At 37.3% G+C, this 22,042-nt stretch overlaps 2 protein-coding genes across 10 annotated transcripts in view; one reads left to right on the top strand and one right to left on the bottom strand.

The window, feature by feature from the left end:
* The window catches only part of ZRANB3 (zinc finger RANBP2-type containing 3), a 334,039-nt gene extending 331,222 nt beyond the window's left edge, over positions 1-2,817 (bottom strand). The window contains exon 1 of the mRNA XM_059394390.1: positions 2,565-2,817. The gene's annotated coding sequence lies outside the window, so the exon portion shown is untranslated. The remainder of the gene's footprint in view (positions 1-2,564) is intronic.
* A 684-nt stretch (positions 2,818-3,501) lies between these two features.
* R3HDM1 (R3H domain containing 1) overlaps positions 3,502-22,042 on the top strand; it is a 203,400-nt gene continuing 184,859 nt past the window's right edge. For all 9 annotated transcript variants that reach the window (XM_059394388.1, XM_059394383.1, XM_059394380.1 and 6 more), the window contains exon 1: positions 3,502-3,683. The gene's annotated coding sequence lies outside the window, so the exon portion shown is untranslated. The remainder of the gene's footprint in view (positions 3,684-22,042) is intronic.

Here is a 22,042-nt window from a genome sequence, read left to right as displayed (position 1 = left end):
CAAAAAAAACCCCAGAATCCAAGCAAAATCAAGTATGTATAAATTGTAAAATTAAATGTAAGAACAAATTTTAAATTATATATACATATTTTTATTATCTAATTTATAAGCATCACAAATGCTTTTCTAAGTATCACAAATAAACTAGAAACTATAAAAGAAAAAGATTTCAAAAGTAAAATAATTAGAATTATTTCATGGAAAAACAGCATTAAAAGTTAAAAAGACAAATTTCAAAATGAGTGTCAAGGCCTACAAAATACATGAGTTAAAAAACCTAAGAAGTAATTCCTTTAAAATTATTAAGAGATCATCATAACCAATAACAAGCTACTTAAAAGAGATTAAACAATGGACACTACACATATAAAAAATCCTTAACATCAACAGAATTCAATTACAAACAAAATAATGAAGAATCACTTTTGCAATCAGATTGGATGGAATAAAAGACGGGAAGTGGGTGCTCACAAACACTGTTAGTAAGAAAGAAAATGGGCACAACCTTTCTGAAGAGCAATTCAGGAATTATAAAGTAATTGTGGTTAAATAACCTAACTCTAAAAAGTCAGATTTACAGGATAATCAAAAAAGCATATAAATATTTGTTCACAAGAGCATTCTTTTTAAAAGTTAATAATTGACCCAACAATCCCACTTCTGGGCATGTATCCAAAAGAAATGAAAACAGGATCTTGAAGACTTAAGTGCATACCCATGTTGAGTGCAGCATTATTCACAATAGCTAAGAGGTAGAAGCAATCTAAATGTCTATTGGCAGAGGAATGGATAAATAAAATATAACACAGACACACATACACAGGAATATTATTCAGCTTTGAAAATGGAAATCCAGTCGTATGCTACAACACTGTTGAACCTTGAGGATACAATGGTAAGTCAAATAAGCCAGTCAAGAAGAACCAATACTGCATGAGTCCACCAATACAAGATACCTCAAGTGGGTGAACTCTTAAAAAAAAGTAGAATGGTAGATGCCAAGGGCTGTGGGAGGGGAAAAAGAGGAGTTGTACCAAAAGTACAGTTTCAGTTTTACAAGATGAAAAAGTCCCATATATCTGTTTAATGACAAGGTACATTCACTTGACACTACTCTACTATATGCTTAAAAATGGTTAAGATTGTAAATTTTATGTTTTTTACCACAATCAAATAAAGTTCATAAAAAAATAATGTAAATATCCATCAAGTAGGACTTGATTATGTTAGAGCAATACAACGAATACCAGACAGCAATCAAAAATGTTAATTTTAAAATGATATTAACATATATCCAGTCATATCCACAACCCATTGTTGCATTAAAAAAAAAAAAGTTCACAGAAAAGGTAGTATGATAGCATTCATGCAAATGTCTATACCTGTAATGGGTCTGTAAGGATATTCACCCAAATTTAATGGTATTATCTCTGGATAACGGTATTACAGATGACCTCCTTTTCATATTTTTCTTGTTTTTAAATACAATGAGTACATATTATTCAAATGATGACCGAGGATACATCACAATTAGTGACTGCCACCATTTGTTCCAGATTTCTAGAATGGAATTTTACATTTCTCTCTCCTTATGTGTCTATAGCACATATTGGGGAATTAATAAATATTTGAGAGGCAAGATGAGTAGTGATTAAGAGATCAGAAATAAGACAGATTTGGATATGAATCTCAGCTCCCAAATTTACCGATCAAGGCCTTAAAGTCTTCATGAATGTCACTTGAACACCAATTTCTTCAACTAAATGTCACATAACAATACTTGCAGATTGCCCACCACCACCACCCCCCCCAAAACAATGTACTTAAAGCACTTATTACCATTCTGGCTGAGGAAACACTCAATAAAATGATGGTCATATTTACTATTCCTTAACTTGAAGAATTCAGGACACAACAAAAACAAAAAAATAAACATCTATATAGAAAACTACACTGCAAAATTATACTGAAAATCCCAACTGCATTAAGAAAACAAGAGAGCTATATCGTACACCTGAAACTAATACTGTATGTTGAAAAACTTTAGTTAAAATAAAAAAATTACTAAAAAAGATAATTCTTTGACTGTTGGTCCCACAACACTGATGCTTTACGCGGGGGAGAGGGGATGGTTGTGGGCCATTTTTGAGTACTGTACCCTTCTAGCTTATCTCCTTCCAACCAGTCTTTAATAGTGTTTGTATACGAGGGAGTTGTTATTTCAGAACTTCTAAGCCTATTTTTAGTCAAACAGATAACCTGAAGCCATACTCCAAGGACCAAAGCGGGTAAAAACATTAAAGGCAGCTTCCATGAATACATGGGTGCAATCTAACAGTGAGCAAGTCAAACGATAAAAATGCGACTCTCGGGTTGAAGACTAGGAGTGGAGAACGGCATTCTGGACTTAGGAACTACCGCCATCTCATTTCACCCACTCTTTCTTTTAAAACACAATTCCATGCCGTTCGTCTCTCTCTCTCTCTCTCTCTCTCTCTCTCTCTCTCTCTCTCTCTCTCTCTCCAGAAGCTGACTTGCCCGCCACGCCACTCCAAAAGCCACACCTGGTATATTCGCTGCCGAATCTCCAACTCCCGCCACAGATTTGGCTTGCGTCCGCCCCAAGGCGGAAGTGACTTCAACGGGACACTCTGAAAGTAACAAGAGTTCAAACAACAGCAATCTAAAACCCGTATGGCGTTCTGAGAAAACTCTTCTCTGACTACCCCTCTCTTTTATGCCTCCGTCTTCTGTTAGGGTGGCGAAAAGGATTCGCCACTCACATGCAACCGGTTCTCCGCCCCAAACTCCAAATCATTTAAGTCTGTTCCCTCTCATTGGCCAACGAAGAGACCTGGATATCTCCCAGAAACTACAACTCCCGTCAGGCCTCACAGGAAGAAAAAGGAGGCAATGACAGAGGCTGGGGCAAAGCAGATTGGGAAATGTAGTCCCCTGCAGGCCGAACCGCGCAATAGCCCCGCCTCCCCCGCCACTGAAGCAGGAGAAACCAGGTGTTCGGCTTAGAACCCGTTACCGCTAAAGGGAGGAGCTAAGCCCTTAAGCAGCATTCCTCACTTCCCCCCACATGTTGAATAAAAATGTTAACTCCAAGAAAGCTCTATAAGTAATCCCTGAAGAAGTATGGCTGTCTTTCCAATATTTCCAGGTCATTAAAAACTCCACAGAACTCCTCCACCTCAGGCTCCCAACTCGTGGGAAAAGGTGCCTTTTTTACAAGTGGGCAAAATGGCTGTCTTGTTAGTTTTGCCATTGGTTGTCCTTTGCGTCGTTCAAGGGCGGTTACTTATCACCGATTGGTTCTTTTTCCCTTGAGGGTGGAGGAAGACTTGGCACGGCTCTGCCGCGGCCCAGGAGGAGATAAAGGGGTGGAGAGAAAGCAGTTTGTTCAGGTCTGATTGGATGATCCTCATGTCACTCGGAGGATGTATAATCTATGATTTGTGGACTGTCCCTCAAAGAGAACGAAGAGGCGGGGCTAGTGCGTGGTGGGAAGGGGCGGGATTCTGCCAGCCGCGGCTGCCGCTGGAGCCGGTGTCCGGGCTGGTGATGGGGTTAATTCCCTTTCGTAAGACTCTTACTTGCACCCACCCAGCCCCGCCGTCGCCCCGCCGCGCCGCGCTCCAGCCGCCTCCTCCTCCTCCTCCTCCTCAGTAACGCGGGTAAGAGATGCCCTCCCCTCCCCCCTCCAGCTCCCCGGGAATAACGCGCCTCGCTCCCCTCCCCCGCCCGCCAACCGGTAGCGCTAACGGAGAAGGAGGCAGGCAGGGGAAAGATGTGTATGAGAAGGTGGCCTTCCGCGCCGAACCATCGGCGATCCAGCCAGGCCCCCGCCGAGGTGCTGCTGCTGCCAGCCCGCCGGGAGGTCGGCTTCCGAGGGAGCCCTGCTCGCCTGGCCCGCCGCAGCGGCTGCAGCTGCATCCACTACCTTGTGCCCACCGCCCCCACCCGGGGGCCATGTGAAAAGCAAACCCCTCGAGGCCTAGCGGAGGAGGCAGGGGAAAGGTTCCCGAGTCCCTGCCATGGCTGCTGCTTGCTGCCTTTGCAGCCCCAGGGACTCGGGAACCAGCCACAGCAGGCCTGCCAGGAGCGGGTGCCGTGCGTGGTTCTCCTCTCTCCGGTGGCTGGCGCCGGTGCTTCGGGCTCCCTGGCCCACCCCACGCCTCGGCCCCCAGCCTTGCACCGGGAGAATTTTTAGAAAGGAAATAAGGCGTTCCGACCGGTTGGTGAAATGTAGGCATATCTTGCCTGTTGTACCAGAAAAAGCACAATGGGATTATTGAAAAGAAAGTTGAATGACTGTCAGTGCCACGGACCCCAGGGGTCAGATTTACACATTTTATGGTTGAGCCTTGGGCTCAAACCTGTGTTTTTGAAGTTTTTTTTTTTTTTTTTGTTCTCTTTTTTGTTACTACGTGCAGAGGAGAGTGCTTCTCTTTTTGAGCTTGCTTTTATGTAGGAACAAATTGTTGAGGCTATCTTGTCCCGTGTGTAATTGTCCTGGATAGCAAGTTAAGTAAAAGTAAGGCTTAGTAAGTAGCAGATGATTTTTCTAATATGAGGTCCCAGGAAATAGATGTGTATAGATCTAAGTATCCATGGTTGTAGTTTGCAAAATTGTAATTCTGAAGAAACCCTTTGCTATTAGCTTAGATGTCATTGATTAGAAGAACTTTTGAGTAATTAAAAGGTGGTTAAAGTCTAACTGGAAGCTAAGCGAGTTGTAATATTTGAAAGAGTAAGATCTATGTAATATTTAATATAGCCGGTTACCAGTGTACCTAGAGTACCTGGACATACCTCAACCTAATAAAATTTGGCATATTTGAGAACGAATGTTTTTTCCTCACACAGTGATTAGGTGCTCATCTTTTCACACCTTGTGGGTTTGGTTTGGGGGGGGGGTTGTTTTTGTGTGTTTTGTTTTGGATGAGTATGTCCTTAAATAATGGATTCTGTAATTTGTAGTAAACATGATCATATCAAAGGTAAAATTTTAGGCCCACTTCTGAGGCTTAACTTGTTAAGTGTAAACTTGGGTTCTGAAGAAATAATCAATTTGCCTGTGTAGACCATTTCTTCAGGGTCTAAGGAGACCCTGTTGCCTTAATGATCTTACATATTTCCATAACTCATGCATTAGCATACAGAATTACATAGATCCTAGATTCAGGATCTGGAAGAAATGTCAATGTGTGCTAAAAAAAAAAAAAAGAAAGAAACATAACCCTGAAAGGTAAATTTGCTCAGCTCCTACAAAGCACTGGTATATATATATGTATATGTATGCATATATTTTTTTTCATGTATCAGCATTTTCTAAAACTTGTTGGTTAATTGATATAGAATTGATACTTTCAGATGTCATATACTTTATATACAGAAAAGGCTGGTGAATAGGAGGCTTTTACATTGTCTTATTAGCTGTGGACCTTCTGTGAGCCCGAGTCTCAGGTATAAAATTGGGATGATAGCACTTAACACTTGGAGTTGTGAGGATTAGAGATGAAATGTATAAAGCTCCTACTATTGTGTTTAATGCATAGTATGCGTTATTAAATATTAACTTAATGCATCTTAAGAGAATGAGTTTATTTACATGCACAAGTTGCAGCCTCAGAACTTGCTCTTTTATGGTAGAGGAGTACTATGGGAGTTTTCATTTATATAGGGACTTAAATTCTTGCCGTTTGCCGCTAGCCATTTTCAAAGTAAAAGGTATGTGACAAACTGGAAATCAGATACTGAAGAGTTGTTGATTTTATAGAAGGTTTTTAAATTTTTGCGTCAAAATCCCTATGTTTAGAATATATTTCAGATGAATTATTTGGAATAAAAGGATGTAGTAAATTGTTGAAATGATAAATTATTGTAAAATCTTTTGAATTTTACTTAGCTGATAGGTGTTTCAAGGTTTATATTGTTTGCAATCCATATTCACTGTGCTATCAGGCTACTGACAGGCAAATCTTTAATACAGAGTTAAGATTAAGTGAGTCATTTGAATTCATTATGGCCATAGGCCGACTTGCTGTTTTTAATTCTCAGTATATATCAGTACTTGAGTTTTTCTTTTCTGTGAAACAACAGACACACTGTTCCTTTCTCTTTTCAGGCACTTTGGAAAATGTATTTGTCTTCACACATAATAGTGTCTTTTGAGTTTGTCCTGGTAGACAAATTAAAGTTTAACATGAAAAGTTTATTACAAAGTCTCCTGACAGTAAGGCCTGGCCAGGGTTCAAGGCAGCTGTACCTTATTTTGAATGGTGAATGAACCCAGTACAATTGGATGCTCTTTTGGGGAACGTTAAGTGGCAGCAGCAGAATATTTTATAAAATTGAAATAAACTTTTTCAAAAAGTATGCAGAAAAAATGCAGTGCCAGGCCTTTCCAAATAATAAAAGAGATTTTCTAGTACTGACACTTTAGCATACTTAATTATACACATTTAAATTAATGTTGATTTTTAATTCTGCAGAAACAGAGAAATACTGAGAGTTGATAAAGGTTTTATTTTCTCCCTTCTTGAGAATGTTACAATAATAAGCACTTAAGCCTTGATGGGTTTATAATACATTGTTGCTATTTGAATTAGAAAACTTCACTATTAACACTTCGGTGATCTATTGTAAATATTGTAAATACTCTGACAGTCTGTGTGTCAAAGAGTTGTGGCTACAAGTAGCAGTTTTTCAAATGGCTCTTGTAGCTTCCAAATCATAGACTCTATTTCTTTGTAGTTACACCTCACTGCATTGATGATAACTTATTATTTATAATTTAAGATAACTAAGATACGTAAGGAGACTGTCAGTTTTGTCTTACCATAATAGAATATTTTCTTAGAAAGGTAAAATAGTCTTGCGTCTGATCCTGTGAAGTCTCATAATGTTTATTAGTAATATAGACATGTGCAAAGAATCAAATCATAAAATCAAACAAAATTTTATTAAGTTAACTTTGCTTTCCAAATAAGGATACGTTATATAAATTAAGCAAATTTGTTTGTACCTGTTAAGATGTAAGCATGTGTATCTTCTCCAGAATTTAATTCAGTTAGTCATTGGGTGATGGTTGAAACAAAAGATGAGTTATTTAATTCTGGCACGGATCTAGTTCTGTGTCTTATTCTCCAAAAGTTTGTTTTTTTCTCAGATTTTATCCTTGAAAATTTTACCTCTTCTTACCTTCTTAGTCTCTACATGTGCCCATTAACTTAAAAATTTCTGGTTTTGAAAGCTGGTACTTAAGGTCTTTGTTTTTCTCTTTGTCTTCTGAATTGTAGATTTGTAACTTAAAAAAACAAACAAAAAAAACCTCCTACAAGTAAGCCCACTTCTCTTGTGCCTTCTTATTTCATAAATACTAAATCATATAGCATGTTTAAATGATTATTCTTATTGCCTGCTTGACTAGTGTTTTCATCTATAACTCCTTAAAAGTACTTTCTCTCAAAAAGAAATTAAGTATGGGAAGTAAGTTACATTATGTTCTTATTTTTTACCTTTCTTCTTGAAGGGCGTAATTTGATATCATCCTGCGAAAGAGTTTGTTTAAAGTATTATAATTTTACTTCTCCCAACTTTATATTTATCAATGACATAAAAATTAGTTTTGTGAGCTAGTTGTACAGTTAACTTCACTAACCTTTCTTCTGCTTGAAAGAAATTCCATAACCGGTATATCACCTTAAAGTCTGAGTTGGAAGTTTACCTGCAGATTTACCTTGATGCCTTGTTTCTCAGTAGAGAAGCTATGGAATTACAAAAGAAAGGTCTAATGTTGTGGGGATAAAATTAAATATATGCAAAGCAAAGACTTAAATGAACACAAGGCCCTCATTTTTAAAGTGCTCTTGGGACAGATGCTTATTACAGAATTGCTATGTTTAAAAATAGTATCTTTTTGCTGGAAACATCCCAAATCCCTTCCTTGAGTGAATGGTTAAACCATTCTATATCCATACCATGGACTACTATGCAGCAATAAAAAGAAAGAAAACATTGGTAAAGCAACTTATGTGGATCTTAAAGTAATATACCAAATGAAAAAAAGTTTTAAAATGGGAGAACCATGTGGTCTCATTTATATAACATTCTCGAAATGGCAAATTATGAGCTAGAGCGCAGATCAGTGGTTTCCAGGGATGGGGTTTGAGGAAGCAGGATGGTTGTAACTAGAGAGGGGTAGTATGAGGGATCTTTGTAATACTGGAACGTTTATGTATCTTGATTGTATGCTGGTTCCCTAAATCTACATTACATAGAAACACAGACAAATGGGGCTCTTAGGTGGCTCTTTTGATTAAGTGTCTGACTCTAGATTTTGGCTCAGGTCATGAACTCGGGGTGGTAAGATGGAGCCTTGAGTTAGGCTCTGCGCTGGGCATGGAACCTGCTTAAGATTCTCCCTGCTTTTCACTCCATTCACGCTTGAGCACTTGTGCATGTGCACTCTCTCTTGCTCTCTAAGAAAGAGGAAAAGAAAAGAAACAGACAAACGAATGTGTGTAAAACTGGCAAACTCTGAATAAGGTCATATATCAATGCCAATCCCTGCTTCTGATGCTGAACTATATTTTCATTGTCATTGAGGGAAATTGAGTGACGAGTACATGGGATCTTTCTATACTATTTTTGCAACTGCCTATGAATGTGTAATTGTTTGAAAAATAGAAAGCTAAGCAAAAAACTCTGATACTTATATATATGTTCCTGTATAGTATTGAAAAAAGTATAATTTTAAGCAAATACCTTCAATATACCGTTCATACATTTTATATTGTTCATTTGTGTTAGTTTTACCAAGTTCACATGCATCTGAAACACAACAGAAATACCTCTACATCAAACATATCCAAGGTGCAATTTCTGTTTTCATTTTATAAGCCTTGTTTCCCCAAATGCCAATTCTTTCATCATTCTCCTTTTATAAAGGCTTGCTGCCCTTTCACTTTTCAACCCTTTCTTGTATAAACTAAAAAGAATCTGACTTTAGTTATCTATATTGTTCATTTTCCAGTTGCAATAGAAGGATTTTTATCAAGAGGTGATACATTCATTATTTAACCAGATATTTATATATTAAACCTATTGATTATTTGTAAGATAAAATAAAAGATGTTATCTTCTTGTAAAGACATACAGAACCAGCAAATAAATCATTTGGGGAAAGAAAGTTATTTAAGTGCTTGTTAAGTTACTCTAATTACTGTATGACCCTACACTTTTTAATACAAAAGTACTAAATGTTCTAAAGCAATTGGAAAGTAACGTAAGGAGGTCAAAAATAAAAGTGTAGACCACCAACTTGGGGAGGATACTTTTTTGTGATACAGATGACCTTGATCCATTTGGAGTTAATTTTTATGTATGGTATAAGGTAGGAGGTCCAAATTCATTTTTTTACATGTGGATATCATTTTTTTTTTTTTGAAGATTTTATTTATTTATTTCTTAGAGTAAGCACAGGCAGACAGAGTGGCGGGCAGAGGCAGAGGGAGAAGCAGGCTCCCCACTGAGCAAGGAGCCCTATACGAACGAACTCGATCCCAAGACGCTGGGATCATGACCTGAGCCCAAGGCAGCCGCTTGACCAACTGAGCCACCCAGGTGTCTCTGTGGATATCATTTTTATCTCCACGCCATTTGTTGAAAACACTGTTCTTTCCCTATTGAATTGTCTTGGCTCTTGTGGACCATAAATGTAAGAGATTATTTCTCAACTCTAAATTCTATTGCATTGATTTATAGGTCTATTACTAGACCGGTAGTACCACACTGTTTGATTATGTAACTTTGTAACAAGTTTTGAAATTGGGACTTGTGAGACCTCCAACTTTGCTCTTTTTCAGGATTGTTTTTGCTATTCTGAGTCCCTTTGATTTCTTTATATAGTTTAAGATCAGCTTGCCAGAAAGCCAGCTTGAATTTTTGATAAAGATTGTGTCAAACGTAGGTCAGTTTTGCAATTTGGGAAGTATTACCATATTCAACAGTATTATATGAGAGAATTTCTTTAACGTGTAATGATTCATTTTAAAAGAATAATAAACTCATTGCATGTTAATATAAATACTACATTTATATGAAAAATGACTTTGCAGAATTAAAAATAGCAAGAATGGGATTGTTTTATGTTTACATTTTTTCTTAATATCTGACTTATCAGAAGATAGCTGGTTTTTATGCATTCACTCTGCTTTTGCATTCACTCTGATAGGACATTTGATTTTGGTTGAAATAATAAGAAGGCAATTTGGCCACATACAAATATTCAGAAGAAAAGTAAGCACATGTCCTCATGGACCCTTTGAAAGGAGCTTGATCGGCAGTGGTCCTTGAACCACACTTTGAAAACAGCTTCTCCAGTGGAAAGCAATATGTTTGGAAACTCAAAGATTTGATTAAATACTACAAGTCTGCCACTCAACAACTGATGTGACTTTTGAGCCAGTAACTTAGCCTTTCAATCTGTTTCTTCATCTGTATATTGGGGATAATGACACCATACTTTGAAGGGAGGGAACAAGATCATGTATGTAAAGTTTGGGATATACAGAAACCACCAAAGAATTGATTCTTGTTCTGTTTCATTTATACTTGTCCACCTCTGTCTATTGTATGGGATTAGCTAATTTTTTCCCACTGAATGTTTACATACCACAGCATGGTTGTAGCCTTTATATAAATTTGGTTCATTGTAGTGGTATTTACTTAAGAGTGGAGCTTTATTCATATAGTCTTTTATTATTCCTTTTAGCTACAAATCATGTTAAGAAGGAAAGAGAAGGGTCCACAAAGAAAGTAAAAAAATTTATCAGAAATGAGGGAGTAGGGGCGCCTGGGTGGCTCAGTGGGTTAAGCCGCTGCCCTCGGCTCAGGTCATGATCTCAGGGTCCTGGGATCGAGTCCCGCATTGGGCTCTCTGCTCAGCAGGGAGCCTGCTTCCCTCTCTCTCTGCCTGCCTCTCTGCCTGCTTGTGATCTCTCTCTGTCAAATGAATAAATAAAAATCTTTAAATAAAAAAAAAAAAAAGAAATGAGGGAGTAAAATTGATGCCTCCTTTCAGACCATTTGTCACTCACTCCAGTCCTGCTACTAATTTTGTAGAATGAAGGAAACTGCAAAAAAAAAAAAAAAAAAAACCCTCTTCCTTAAAGAAAAGTTGTTTAGTATGTATTTTCCCTGTTATAATTAATAAATTTGAAGTATTAATGACTCCAAATCTATAATACTGAACCAAATCATACATGATGTTCTTAAAAAAAAAAAACCAAACTCTTGCCACTTAAACTCTATATCATTAGAGTAGTAGGTATAACTTTGCATTTATCTGAAAAGCTAAATAAAGTGAATTGATTTTTTATAGGACATGGAAAGTGTAGATTCATTCAACAAGTATTTTTTGAAAACTTACTTTGTACCCTCTACTGGTATTTTGAAACAGATAATACCCTTGCCCTCCTAGATCTCATTTTCTTGTGGGTGAGACAAAGAAATGAAATATATATAAAATATAATGTCAGATAGAAATATAGAAACTATTGCAGTGAAAACAAAAGCAGTTTGATAGCTTAAAGATTGATAGAACGAGATAATAGGGTCTATTTAAGACAGGGTGACCAGGGAAGACCTCTTGATATTTGAGCAAACTCTTGAATGAAGGGAACAAGCTATGAGATTCGTAAGGGAAGGACACTCCATGTAGAAGGTACAAAGTACAAAGGCCATGAAATGGAGGAGATGGAGATGGAGATGGAACTTATACTTATTACTGATGTTCAGCAGTGTTGTCCTGAAGACAGAGTTTAAAGGAAGAAGTACATTTTTTTTTATAAATTTTTTTTTTAAAGATTTTATTTATTTGTCAGAGAGAGCGAGCGAGAGCGAGCACAGGCAGACAGAGTGGAAGGCAGAGTCAGAGGGAGAAGCAGGCTCCCTGCAGAGCAAGGAGCCCGATGTGGGACTCGATCCCAGGACGCTGGGATCATGACCTGAGCCGAAGGCAGCTGCTTAACCAACTGAGCCACCCAGGCGTCCCAGTACATTTTTTTTTTTAAGATTTTATTTATTTATTTGACAGACAGAGATCACAGAGAAGCAGGTGGAGAGAGGAGGAAGCAGGTTACCTACTGAGCAGAGAGCCCAGTGCAGGGCTTGATCCCAGGACCCTGAGATCATGACCTGAGCCGAAGGCAGAGGCTTTAACCCACTGAGCCACCCAGGAGCCTCAAGGAAGAAGTACATTGAGAGCACTTTGAGCTCTGTAACTGTTAGCTGTACATATTTTGAGCCAAACAAATCATTTGCACTGTAGAGCCTCTTAATCCCAAATGTACTGGATCTTAAGGGACGTTACAAAGTCTAAGCCCAAATGTTTCATCTTCACTTATCGAGGATTTCTTGTCTTTTCAGTGCTAAACCAAAAAATCCAATAGTTTTTCTTAAAATTACCTGCATTTACATAGAGCAGTAGGGCCATCTTCGTGTTGAAATGTGAGAATTCATCTGGTCCAACCTCAGTAGTTCTCAAGGATCAGTCCAGTGGCAGTTACCTGGGCAGCTTTTCCTGAAGTTGTCTGCTTTTCATTTCCTTTCTTCTTCCAGGGGGTACTAGAATGAGGACAAGAGAAGAGAGCTGCCTGGCTTTTGCCTTCCAAGCGAGCTGTGGTGGAAATCTGATAGGACAGAGAAATCAGGCAGTCATTTAGCCTTTGCTTGAACTATTCTTGTGGTGGGAGTACATTTCTAAGGGACTTCTTGTCTATACTTTATATTTCTTTGTTTCAGCATCTTCAGGTATATGGTCCTAGAGATATATACATATATACAGATGTATACCTATCAGTGTAGATTTGTATGTTTATACTTGTATGTTATATTTTCTGGTTGCCATATTACATTACATACACACATTTTATATATATATATATATATATATGTGTGTGTGTGTGTGTGTGTGTGTGTGTATAAATTTTTTTTTTTTTGATGTATGGAGGAAGGGCATAGGAGGAGAGGAGATCCAGTTGAAGGGGACCGTAATTGAAATTTAATCATAATCATAAAGGTGCATCAATATCCATGTCAAAAAAAAAAAAACTCTGGTAAAAGAATAGTGCCCCCAGAGAGTAGAAACTAAGGTGTGGGTAAGGATGGGAGACTTCACCTGCCCAGGTATAAGACCCTCCTGTTTGGCCTAGTTGTCCTAATAAGGGAGGGAAAGGAAAAGTAGTCCCATAAATGTCTCCAGTAGGTATGTGTCTCCCCATTTCACTTGCCCCTGGGTATTTAGCACCCTCCTTATACTTACCCAGGTTAAATTCCATATTATTACTGACTGAGGGACTCCATCTAGTCCTCAAAGTGCATTAGATCTTGTCATAGAACCAGGAAGCAAGACCATAATGATATCACTTCTGGTTTTAGGTTTTTATATTACACAAGATGGTATAATCACAGGAAAGAAATGTTTTGAAGGACAGTTTTAAAAACAAATTTTAAATCATTTTGATAAGTTAACTTGAAAAATATGTTCAGAATTGTTTTGTTTTGGTTTTAAACTCAGGTAATTTTGCAAACCTGTGTGTCTTTTAAAGTCAGAAATATTTCATTTAAAAAGGAAAAAATAAATTGAAAATTTTAAAGATATTTTGTATTATTTAATAAACTCAGCAGATTGTTTTACTTTTTGACTGGGATAAAAACTGAATCAGTTTAAAGCACCCTTTAAGTGAGCTTTAAAATGAACTTTTTGGAAAGTTTGTACTTTTTTAAAAATTAACATATCATGTGTTTTTTGCTTCGGGGATACAGGTCTGTGAATCATCAGTCTTACACAATTCACTGCACTCGCCATAGCACATACCCTCCCCGATGTCTATAATCCAGCCACCCTATCCCAGCACCCCCACCCCCCAGCAACCCTCAGTTTGTTTCCTGAGATTGAGTCTCATGGTTTGTCTCCCCACCAAAAGTTTGTGCTTTTTGAAAGCCTTTTAAAAAATCAAAACAGTACACTGCACATAAAAACCAAATAGTACAGTGGATCTGTAATTGATTATCATTCCCTTATCCACTTTTACTATATGGATACAGGAGTTTCTTGAAGAGAGCTAGAATGTTCTTAGCACCAAAAATCAAATGCATTCTTCTTTATGCTCCCATTAGTTTATCAAAATCATGTCACATTGTTTTCTTACACTGGAAGCATGGATTTTCTGTAATTTTAAAAAAATTATCCTGGTGTGCTCGCTTCGGCAGCACATATACTAAAAAAAATTATCCTGGAGTTTCTAATTGTCTTTTTTGTTTCTGATTGACGAGCAATAATGTACCATCAGCGTATCATCGAAGTTTTTCAGTCTCTGTTTCATGGAGACCTCTTTATCTAAGGGATTTTCTCTTGGATTCTTTTTTGTCCTCATCCTGGGACTTCCCTTCTGCCGTTTGAGGTTGAGTCAACTGTTTGCTGGCTTCTATGGATCTGTCCTCTCTCTTGGTTTTTGTACTCATTTTGCTAGATTATAGCCTAAGATATTTTTCTTTAAAAGGTTGCTTGAGGGGTGCCTGGGTGGCTCAGTGGGTTAAAGCCTCTGCCTTTGGCTCGGGTCGTGATCCCAGGGTCCTGGGATCGAGCCCCACATCGGGCTCTCTGCTCTGCAGGGAGCCTGCTTCCTCCTCTCTGCCTGCCTCTGATCTCTGTCAAATAAATAAATAAAATCTAAAAAATAAAATAAAATAAAATAAAATAAAAGGTTGCTTGAAAAGTAGATCTTTTCAGACTTGAGAAACCTGAAGTCTTTATTCTGCCATCACACCTCCTGGAGGGCATAGAGTGCTAACTTCAGTCATTTGCCCATTGTACTAGTATGTCACTGTTGTCTTCTAGCATCTGTGTTACTTTTGAGAAATCTGCTGAAATTTTCCAAGCACATACAAAATTTGATAGATGATTGATTTTTTTTTTAAAGATTTTATTTATTTATCAGAGAGAGAAGGGGAGAGAGCGAGCACAGGCAGACAGATTGGCAGGCAGAGGCAGAGGGAGAAGCAGGCTCCCTGCTGAGCAAGGAGCCCGACGTGGGACTCGATCCCAAGACGCTGGGATCATGACCTGAGCCAAAGGCAGCTGCTTAACCAACTGAGCCACCCAGGCGTCCCTAGATGATTGATTTGTACAGTTGTTAACATTTTGCTCTGTTTGCTTTACTCTATATCAATCCATCTCATTTTTTTGGCACGTTTCAAAATAAATTCAGGAATCAGTATACTTCAGTCCTGAACACTTTGGCATGCATGTAATTAACTAGAGTTCAGTATTTGTTTATGTTTTTATGGATAAATATACATTCAGAAAATGCATAAATCAGGAACTTACCATTCAGTGAATTTTGTATACATAGACTCGTGTCATGGTATAAAACATTACCATCATGCTAATAAACAACAACCAAAAGTTTTGATTCTTTTTCATCATATATTTTCCTGTGCTAGGAACTTTCATAAATGTAATCATACAATATGTGCTTTTTTGTGTAAGGCTTCTTTTTTTTTTTTTTTAAGATTTTACTTATTTATTTAACAGACAGAGATCACAAGTAGGCAGAGAGCCAGGTAGAAAGAGAGAGAGGAGGAAGCAGGCTATCCGCGGAGTGGACAGCCCGATGCGGGGCTCGATCCCAGGACCCTGGGATCATGACCTGAGCCGAAGGCAGAGGCTTTAACCCACTGAGCCACCCAGGTGCCCCAGGCTTCTTTTTTTTAACTTAGCATATTATTCACATTTATCCATGTTGTTTCATGTATGAATAGTTGCTCTTTTACTACAGAGTAGTATTTCGTTGTATAAATATGCAATTCGTTTTTTTATTCTGTTGGTTGCCACCTATGTGCTGTTTCTGCTTTTTACCATAAATAAAAAACTCTATTTGACTTGCAAGAGTATTGGAGAATAAGTTTTAAGTATTCAAATGAGAAATACCTGCTAACATGCAGCATACAGCACAAAAATCCATTTATTTCTTTCTTCCTTTCATTTCCTAGATCTTGAGTTTTTGTTAATACAAAATGAAGGCACAACTTAGATGAGAATGTTGGCATGGTTTCTTTTGTTTCTTGCTGTACAAAGAGAAAGTAGGAAGATTATTTAAAATCATCCCACTTTTTGGGATGCCTGGGTGGCTCAGTTGGTTAAGCAGCTGCCTTCGGCTCAGGTCGTGATCCCAGCGTCCTGGGATCGAGTCCCACGTCGGGCTCCTTGCTCAGCAGGGAGCCTGCTTCTCCCTCTGCCTCTGCCTGCCATTCTGTCTGCCTGTGCTCTCTCTCTTTCTCTCTCTCTGACAAATAAATAAAATCTTAAAAAAAAAAAAGATAATAAAATTATCCCACTTTTTAAAAAAATAATCTCTATACCCGGCATGGGGCTTAAATTCACAACCCCAAGATGAAGAGTCACATGCTCTACTGATTGAGCCAGCCAGGAACCCCATAAAGTCACCCCATTTTTTTAAAGTTTTGAATATTTTTATTGAAATTTTAGGATTAACCTGTTTCCTAGTCCATTGACTTATTTTAGGTAATTGGGTATTTAAATTGTCTTTCCTAGAAGTTAGCATTTCAGCACAAAGTCATTGAATTTTAGAAGTAGATGTTTTTAAAGAATATATTAATTTGACATTAACTTTTTTTTTTTTTTAAAGATTTTATTTATTTGACAGAGATCACAAGCAGGCAGAGAGGCAGGCAGAGAGGGAGAGGGAGAGAGAGAGGAGGAAGCAGGCTCCCTCCTAAGCAGAGAGCCCGATGTGGAGCTCGATCCCAGGACCCTAAGATCATGACCTGAGCCAAAGGCAGAGGCTTTAACCCACTGAGCCACTCAGGAGCCCCTTATTTGACATTAACTTTCATATGAATCACCCTTAATCTAGAGAGGCATGACCCTTTTGAGTTATGTTTTGTGTTTACCATGCAGGAGTACTGTGTATTTTGCTTATTTTTTATAAAGATTGTCAATTCTACTAGTAATTGTAGATTTTAAGATCATGATCTAGAGGGTCCTTTCTACCTTTAAAGTTTTGTTAAATTTCTATGTTAAATTAAGAATGAAATTTTCTGGTTGCCATATTGCATTACACAAAAGGGTTATTCTGGTGTAATGTTCCAGTGTACACATTCCATGGCTTTTTGTGAGTGTTAGTGTTATGGCTAATGACTGTTAATTTTGAAATTAAATTAAAACAAAAAGAGAGTAGTGTCTTTTGTAGTCTAGTTTTCAGGCTGTGTTTGTGGTATATGAAATTTATTTTATGGCTTTTCTGAAAACTACATGCAAATGCTACACAGCATTTCAGTAGCATTTACCTTACTACTGAAATGGAATACCCAATAATAAAATAGGCAAAAGTTTTAAGAGGATTGATTTATAAATGTTAAATACTGCTTATGTGTACTTGGGACTTTATTGGCACTTAACACCTATACTTTGATTTTAGAAAGGACTTATTCATCTTTTCTCATGTCTTTTTCTCTTGGTTTATGTGCCATTTGTGAAAATGCTTAAAGAAATGCTGGTACTAAGATAAAGGATAATTGATGTTCTTGTTTGTGCAAGTTCCACTAAGATCACAGAAATGACTACTAAATAAATTGCTTCTGTCTTTGAAGATATAACCTCTGCTTTCAAGAAGCTCATGACTTAGTGGAAATCCATTAAAGTCAAAATTTCCATATTATAAATGTCTTCCATATTATAAATGTAGCTTCCATTTCCTTTTCTTGATTTCTCCTCCACTTATTTGTTCTCTTCTTTCCCCTTGTCTTTGGTCACATTTACTTAGAGATAGGACAGAATGAATGAGCTGTGAAAAAGGAGGAGCAAGGGACACCTGGCCAGCTCAGTTACTGGAGCATGCCATTCTTGATCTTGGGGTTGTAAGTTTGAACCCCACAGTTGATGTAGAGATTACTTACAAATGAAATCTTTAAAAAAAAAGGGGGGGCAAGAGTCTCAATCAGTGTTATTTTTAATTAAATATATGCAGTATCAAGGATGACATAGGCTTTAACCTTCTAAATGCACAACAGAAAATCAAGTGAAAGTTGGTGGGTAGGTAATTGAATTGCTTTTATGTATCCTATCATAAAATCCTGTCATAAAGAATATAGGCATTCTAGGGGCACCTTGGTGGCTCAGTCAAGTAAGTGTCTGCCTTAGTCTCAGATCATGGTCCTAGGGTCCTGTGATTGAGCCCTATGTTTAGGGGCTTTCTGCTCAGCATGGAGTCTGCTTCTTCCTCTCCCTCTGCCCTTCCCCATACTTGTGCTCTCTCTTGCTCTCTCTCAAATAAATTAAGTCTTTAATTAAAAAAAAAATACAAGCATTCTTGTCTTAATCTCATTTCTCTCACAGCTCTTCACTTGGCATCCTGTGCTTCAAAGACACTAAATTAACAGCCCAGCCAAGACTTCATCCCACTTCTCTAAACTATAAGTCAAACTTTATACTGTACCAAGTATAAAGAAATTAATCAGGTCAATTAATTTGCTTTTTTGTAGCCCCAGAACTTAATGGAGGCAAATTTATTGGAGAATATTTAAAGATAGTTAGCTTGTCATACTGCAATCAAACTCCATACTTTATTCATCTGTAAGTTATAGTGTTACCTGCTTAAAACTAATTACTTATTGTACTTAGAGGACTTTCTCTCTTGACTCAAGTGCTAGCATTTATGACTACTTTATAACAGAACCTGAGCTACTCATTTGAAATTAAGAAATTTCACAATGTTGAGATGCAGATGATGCATCCCTAACTTTCTGGCAATTTCTTAACTAATTTCTTAATTATATGTGATTGGTGGTATAGGGTGATCAACCAAATGTGAATAGCCCAAATGTGAATAGCCCTCCACAAATAAATAGTGCATATTACTTGCTTTATACTGAGTCAAATGTGTTTGCTTTCGTCTTAAAAGCAGACCTAGAGAACCACTAACCTACTTTTAGTCACTATAGATTTGCCTCTTCCAGACATCTTATATACATGAAATCATACAATATGTCATTTTTTGTGACTATTTTTCACTTAAGCATAGTCTTTAAGAATCATCTATATTGTAGCATGAATCAATGCTTCTTTCCTTTTTTGTGTTTGAATAATACACCACTGTATGGATATACCACAATTTTTTAATCCATCAGTTGAGGACCATTTGAGTTGTTTATATTTCTTGGCAATTATGAATAACGCTGCTGTGAAAATTCTTGTGTAAGTTTTGTGTGGGTGTATGTTTTCATTTCCCTTTGGTATATACCTAGGAGTAAAATTGCTGAGTCATGTGATAACTCCATGTTTAGCCATTTGAAGAACAGATAAACCGTTTTCCAGAGTAGCTGTATTCCCAGCTGCATTCCCAGCTGCATTCCCAGCAGCAGTATAAAGGGCTTGCAGTCTCCCCCATACTCCCCAGTGCTGTCATTGTCAGTCTTTAATTATAACGATTTTCTTAGGTGTGCAGTTAGATCTTGTTGTGGTTCTGATCTCCATTTCACTAATGATTAAAGATGTTGAACATCTTTTCATGTACTTATTATTGGCTAATGATTTAATGTAGACCTTGATATCTAAATGTTTTTGTAGCTTTTATGTACTCTACAATTACTCAGTATTTAGGCTCTGTGTTCCACATAAAATGCCAGTGTATATATGAACACATTTAAGGTCGTAGTTAGTTCTATGTCCTGTTGGAGAATTGGAGAGATACTGTTTCATCTGTTTTTCCAAACTTACCTGTTACATAAGGATAGTCACCAGTTTGCCTAGGAGGACAGTCCCAGTTAACCATTAATTGAATTGCTTTGTTGTGGCATAATTATAAAAGTGCCCTCTTTCACTTTGAAGTGCCCTGATTTGGACAATAAATTATATGGCCATCCTACTGACAATTAACCTGGAGTATTTAAATACACATTTGCTACCTACTAGATTAGAATCTCTAAGAAAAGTGCCTGGAAATAATGTTTTTAGCAACTTCAAGGTCAAGCACATTTATATTATTCAAGCAGAATGCTGGTGTTGCTCTGTGACCCAAAATCCATTATCATTGTTTTAGTGGGACAATGAGTTCCAAGTTAAAATTGGAGAGAAATAATTTTATTTGATAAGCTAGCACTGTCCATCTCCTTAAAGTAATGATAGAGGAGGAATATTTCATAACACACATGTTGGACAGGCTCTTAGGAACAAAAGAGTATGGGGAAGTAAAGGGAAATAAATTTCTAGAAGTAGGGTTGTCTCAGGATGGAGACAGTGAGCAAAACTGAGCCTCTTGGTAATAGCTCCCTTGAAGCTGGATGAGAGTAGAGGAGAGATTCATGAAGATGTTCTTCATACTTGAGAACTAGGATCAAGAACTAATGGCAAGGGTGTGGAAGAAGTTTTTTCATATCCTGAGGCTAGGTTACAGAAGAAAGCATATGGTACTATTGATTTTTATATATTTGGGGGTCAGTAAGATTTGAGAATATCTGTATATATGGTCTTTTGTAAGTCAGGCACTTGTAAAAGATCTGTATTTTTACACAAGTGTCACAGATGCTCATCCATGTTTGTAAAGATTTTTTTTATTTGCTAATTGTATAAATGTCTTTAAGATAAAAGCAAACACATTTGACTCAATATAAAGCAAGTGATATACACTAATTATTCTTGTAGGGTCTTAATACTGGGCCATTCATATCTGGTCATTTGGTTTATCACCCTTTACCACCAATGGCATATAATTAAGAAATTAGTTAAGAAATGGCTGGAAAGTTAGGAATTTATCTGTATTCCAACATAACTGTTGCCTCATGATATTTCCATTAGCCAGAAACTCAAGCCAACTTTTTTTTTAAAGATTTTATATATTTATTTGACAGAGAGAGAGAGATCACAATTGAGGCAGAGAGGCAGACAGAGAGGTGGAAGCACATTCTGTGCTGAGCAGAGAGCCCAATATGGGGCTCCATCCTAGGAACCTGAGATCATGACCTGAGCCAAAGACAGAGGCTTAACCCACTGAGCCACCCAGGCACCCCTCTTGTATGGGTTATAATACCAAGTAACACAGTCTTCAATATAATTATCCACAACACAGTATTTGATCAAAAAACTGTTGGGTGGGACTTTTTTTTTTTTTTTTTTATTGAGGTATAATGGATGTACAAAGAACTGCATATATTCAAAGTGTATTTGGAAGAAATTCTGTTTTTTTTTTTAATTGATACTATGGCAAGTCTGCCATTGTAATTTGTCTTTGAAGCATACAGTAACTGAGTGAAGAAATGAAACAGCTTGTTAATTTAACTTTGGGGAAACTGTCATGAATTATTTATAGTAAGATGATTTACACTGGGTTATTACTAAGACTTGTCCATATTTATGGAATGAGTACTTTTGTCTCCAAAAGCTAGTGACTTTTCATTTGTATATATTTATCTGAGAGAACAAGAGCAAATAATGACGTGCCAAATGAAAAACACAATAATAAATGCTTGAGAAGTTCAGAAGAATAAAAAATGGCTGGACAGGAGAAGTTAGGGAAAGTTGTGAGGAAGAAAGTAGGTCATGAAACAGGTAAAGACAACACAAGAAAGGGTCCAGTAGAGTCTGAGCTAGAGCCTAGAGAATAGATTTGATTCATTCACTAGGTAGACATGGATGAAAGAACATTCTAGAGAAGGAGAAAGAACTGGTGAGTATAGGTTATAGAAGGTGAATGGTCTGCCTTGGCTGCAGTCTGGGATGGTTGAGGGGAAATAAAAATGGAAAGTTAAGTTTGGGGAAGATATTAAATGCCAAACTGACGGATTTAAATTGGGTCCTCTGAGTAAAGGGGAACTACTGAAGTTTTTCTTGAGCAAGGTAGTTGATTTCAGGTTTCCTTGCCTTATTGTTACTTGAGCTCTGTTTTTCTTGAGGTATTTGTAATGCTATTTCTGCCTCTTTATGCTGTTAACCTTTTTTCCTTTAATACTT

This window comes from Mustela nigripes, chromosome 3, assembly GCF_022355385.1.
Source record: "Mustela nigripes isolate SB6536 chromosome 3, MUSNIG.SB6536, whole genome shotgun sequence".
Taxonomy (NCBI): domain Eukaryota; kingdom Metazoa; phylum Chordata; class Mammalia; order Carnivora; family Mustelidae; genus Mustela; species Mustela nigripes.
This window is presented reverse-complemented; position numbering and strand designations above follow the sequence as displayed.